Source organism: Balaenoptera physalus, assembly GCF_965194825.1.
Source record: "Balaenoptera physalus genome assembly, chromosome: 13".
Classification (NCBI taxonomy): domain Eukaryota; kingdom Metazoa; phylum Chordata; class Mammalia; order Artiodactyla; family Balaenopteridae; genus Balaenoptera; species Balaenoptera physalus.
Genome location: NC_138892.1, coordinates 100,899,078 through 100,904,145, shown reverse-complemented (window position 1 = coordinate 100,904,145; position 5,068 = coordinate 100,899,078).

Below are 5,068 nucleotides of genomic sequence, written 5' to 3'. Positions count from 1 at the left end.
ACATTCATGGGGACTTCAGGGAGTGTTTATACTCTGGAGTTTATTCAAATTCAGCTGCAGTTTGATTGAAATTGAGAGCAGAAATTGTTTCCTGATTTTAACTCAAAGTAGTGTATTTGGGCTATATTAGTATTAATATAATACTTAACTAGTGAAGCATGTTTGAAGTTTCTTTTTCTCCCCAACCTTATTGAGATATAATGGATAAATAACAATGTGTATGATGAAGGCATATAATGTGACGATTTGATAAATGTATATGTTGGTAAATGATTACCACAATAAGGTGAGTTACCACATCCATCACCTCACATAGTTATCATTTTGTGTGTATACGGTGAGAATATTTAAGATCTGTTCTCTTTGCAAATTTCAAATAGACAATACTGTATTGCTAACTATAGTCATCCCCAGAACTTATTCATCTTATAACTGAAAATTTGTACCCTTTGGCCAACATCTCCCCATTTCTCCCACTCCCCAGCTCCTGGCAACCACCATTTTACTCTGTGTCTATGAGTTTGAGTTTTTTAGATTCCACACATAATTGAGATAACACAGTATTTGTCTCTCTCCATAGGACATTTCACTTAGCATAATGCCCTCAAGGTACATCCATGACATCTCAAATGGCAGGATTTCCTTCTTTTTATGGCTGAAAGTATTCCATTGTGTATATATATATATGTATATACATATACCACATTTTCTATATCCATTCATCCACTGATGGGCACTTAGGTTGTTTCCATGTCTTGGCTATTGTGAGTAATGCTGTGCTGAACATAGGAGTCCAGATGAACCTTAGCGATAGTGATTTCATTTCCTTTTGATATATGTGATATATATAAGTGGGATTGCTGGATCATATGGTTGTTCTACTTTTAATTTTTTGAGGAACCTCCATATTGTTTTCCATAGTGGCTGCACCAATTTACATTCCCATCAACAGTGAACAAGGGTTCCCATTTTTCCACATCGTTGCCAACACTTTTTGTCTTTTTGATAATAGCCATCCTAACAGGTGTGAGACAATATCTCATTGCAGTTTTGATTTGCATTTCGCTGAAGATTTGTGATGTTGAACACCTTTTCATGTACCTGTTGGCCATTTCTATGTCTTTGGGAAAATGTCTATTCAGGTTCTTTGCCCATTTTTTTTCTTTTTTTGGCCACACTGCACAGCTTGTGGGATCTTAGTTCCCTGACCAGGGATCAAACCCGTGCCCCCTGCAGTGGAAGCATGGAGTCCTAACCACTGGACCACCAGGGAATTCCCTCTTTTGCCCATTTTTAAAATTCAATTGTTTTTGCTATTGAGTTGTATAAGTTCCTATATATAGTGGATATTCACTCCTTATCAGATATATAGTTTGCAGATATTTTCTCCCATTCCATAGGTTGCCTTTTTATTTTGTTGATTATTTCTTTTGCTCTGAAGAAACTATTTCATTTGATGTATTGTTTATTTTTGCTTTTGTTACTTATGCTTTGGGTGTCATATCCAAAAAATTATTGCTAAGACCAAAGTCAATGAGCTTTTCCCCTATGTTTTCTTATAGGAATTTATGGCTTCAGATCTTATATTTAAGTCTTTAATTAATTTCAATTTTTGTGAATGTCGTAAGATAGTATTCCAATTTCATTCTTTTGCATGTGAATATCCAGTTTTCCCAACACCATGTGAAAAGACTATATCTTTCCCAGTGAGTATTCTTGGATCCCTTGCCAAATATTAGTTGACTGTATATGCATGGGCTTATTTCTGGGCTCTCAATTCAGTTTCATTGGTCTATGTGTCTGTTTTTATGTTAGTACTATACTGTTTTGTTTACTATAGCTTTGTAATGTAGTTTAAAAATCAGAAAGTGTGATGCCTCCAGCTTCGTTCTTTCTCAAGATTGCTTTGGCTATTTGGGGTCTTCTGTGGTTTCATATGAATTTTAGGAGTGTTTGTTCTATTGCTATAAAAGTGCCATTGGAATTTTGCTAAAGATCACATTGAATCTACAGATTGCTTTGGAAAGTGTGGGCATTTTGACAATATTAGTAATTCTGATCCATGTATATGAGCTATCTTTCCATTTATTTGTGTCTTCTTCGATTTCTTTCATTAATGTCTTATAGTTTTCAGTGTACAGATCTTTCACCTCCTTAGTTAAATTTATTGCTATGTATTTTATTGTTTTTGATGCTGTTGTAAATGGGATTGTTTCAATTTTTTTTAGATAATTTGTTTTTTGAAATTTCTAAAGTCACGACTGGCCCTATCAGCAGTTAGAAAGCTATCTGACACTACCCTTCATGGTCACCTCAGGGAGGGGTAGATAGAAAAGGAAAAGGTTGGTTTAGGATAGAAGCATATACTTAAAAGGAAGTAGTTATTAATAATAGAAAGAAGATGAAATATAGTTCAGGATATCTCAGAATTCTGATTTCATGTTTCTCTAAATTGGTATTCATTTTCATATAAACTTTCTGTAGACTATGATTGTATTTGTAATAAAACTGATTATTTACTTAAGAATTTATTTAATGTAGAATAAAATGTAAATTGGATGTACTGGTACTCCCTTCTGTCCACATCAGTCAGAGCCTGCAAGAATCAACCACAAAATGTTCCATACCTAACAAAAAGCTTTGGCATGTGCATGTATGTGTGTGCCTATTGTGTGTATTTGTCCTAGGATCCCACAAGCCACGCAGTGGCACAGCCCTGGGAAAAAAAACAAAAAACAAAGACCAGCAACAAATACAAAATTGCAACTGAGAAAAGTGTTACAAAAAACTTGTAAGAGATTTTATTAAAGGAATTTGCACAAGTAAATGGATGTCAGAGGAGGTCTTTGTGAGCAGAACTTCCCTCAGACCCTGGGAAGTGGGCTCCTGCCCAGGTTCTGTGCCTCAGTGGACCCAAACTTTGGAATGCTTTCCTCAAAAATTTACAAGTCCCATTCTGATGCCTGGGACAAGCTGAGGCTGTAGGAATGAGGGGAACATGGACGGATTATTTTAAACTGTAGATAGGAGTTCCGTAGTACATTCCTAACAAGGAGCTGATGGGATATTTATGGACGATCCAATCATGATCTCATCAATACCCACCAGTATTGACTGATTAACTGAAGGTTCCTAGGTGCCAGGTACTATATTAAATGTGGAAGATACAATAATTAGCAAAACAGGGTCCCTGCCCTCACAGCTTATATAGTCTGACTGTGCACACTGGAGAGGTTTCCAAATGAATTTAGATGTGACTCTTACATTCTGGGCCTTCGAATGCTAACTACTCCAGGGTGTAGGTTTAAGTTAATGTTCACTGTTTTCCTTATGCATCATTGCTTATATGGTTATATCTTAAAGAAAATTGTAGACAATAAAGCACAGAGGCAGCCCTTTGTATTTTTCTGAGCAATTCTCCTTTCCCATCAAGGGAGAGTTCATTTGGATTCATTTCACAAAGACCTCATTAATGTTGGCATCTTATTTCTTCTATCCCATATGGTTACTATTTTCATTTTATTCCAGGTAGCAGAGTACCAAACTAGAGAAGTCCTGGGAGGACCAAACTACAAGACACAGAGGATGAAGAGAGAAGGAAGACAGTTTCATGGCCTCTTTCTTTTTAAAAAAATTTTTTATTTTTAAATTTTTTATTGAGGTATAGTTGATTTACAATGTCGAGTTAATTTATGCTGTACAGCAAAGTGATTCAGATATATCTATATCTATATCTATATCTATATCTATCTATCTATCTATCTATCTATCTATCTATCTATATCTTCTTTTTTTAAAATATTCTTTTCCATTATGGTTTATCATAGGATATTGAATATGGTTCTCTGTGCTATACAGTAAGACCTTGTTGTTTATCCATTCTATATATAATAGCTTACATCTGCTAATCTCAGCCCCCCACTCCAACCCTCCATCCCTCCCCCAACCCCCTCCCCCTGGAGTCTCTTGGCCTCTTTCTATTGGGCTTTGGTGGGAGCAATGCAGAAGAGAGTTTGACATTCTGTGCCTTTTTTATCAGAACTTTGCTCTAAACTCCAGGAAGCCTTTCTGACTAAACTACTCTTAGAGCCAACATTACAGTGCAGTTCTCAAAGCTGCTGGACCAGCAGCATTGGCATCACCTGAGAACTTGTTCAAAATGCAAATTCTCAAGCCCAGCTACAGACCAATGAATCAAAAACTCTGGGACTGGGGCCCAGCAAGATGTATTTCAACAAACATTTTTTTGTGTCTCCTTTATTAATAAATCAATTAAGACAAAAGATGGGTTCTTCTCCCTATAGTATATGAAGTATGTGAAGTTACCTATAAGAAAGAATAATTAGTTAATAATGCCACAAATCATAAAGTCATACCAAACAAGAGCCCCAAAGAGGGAAGGACCATTGAAAGGGTTTGGGAGAGCAGGAGCCAAGTGAATTATTTTGAAGGTAATGAAGAGATGGATAGGATGAAGGATAATTTTTGCCCTTTACTCCTCATTTATGTGTTTATACTGAGTACCCAGGCTAGGAGAAGGAAGACGGATAAGCTTTAATTCTCATTCTAAAGAGTTTGACAGTATGGGTGGGGAAAAGAGGCATGTAAGTAAGTGACAAGACAAGGTAGATAGTGCTGTGGTCAATTCACTAGGTAGTGAAGTTTGGGGTAGAGAAAAAAGGAATTGGTTCTGTCTGGAGCAGTGGAGTATATGAGGTGGATTAGAAATGCCTTCATAGAGGTATTAGTTGAATCTGGAAGGACAATGAGAAATTCTCCCAGTAGAGAAGAAAAGGCAATTCAGGCAAAGGGAACGGCATGGACAAAACCATACGTATGAAGAAGCAGTCTTTCAGGTTTTTTCCATCTGCTTTGCTGTGTCACTCTGCCTTCTGCTGATCATGTGGAACCCTCAATGCCCCAAACAGAAGTAAACATCTTTCTACAGATCTTTTTCTTTTTAATGAAAGTTGCAAGTTTTTTAATTTAAGAAATACTAGAACTAATTTAATTTGTCCTATTTTTTCCAACCTCCAGATCTTTATTGATTATCAATTATTATATTTTA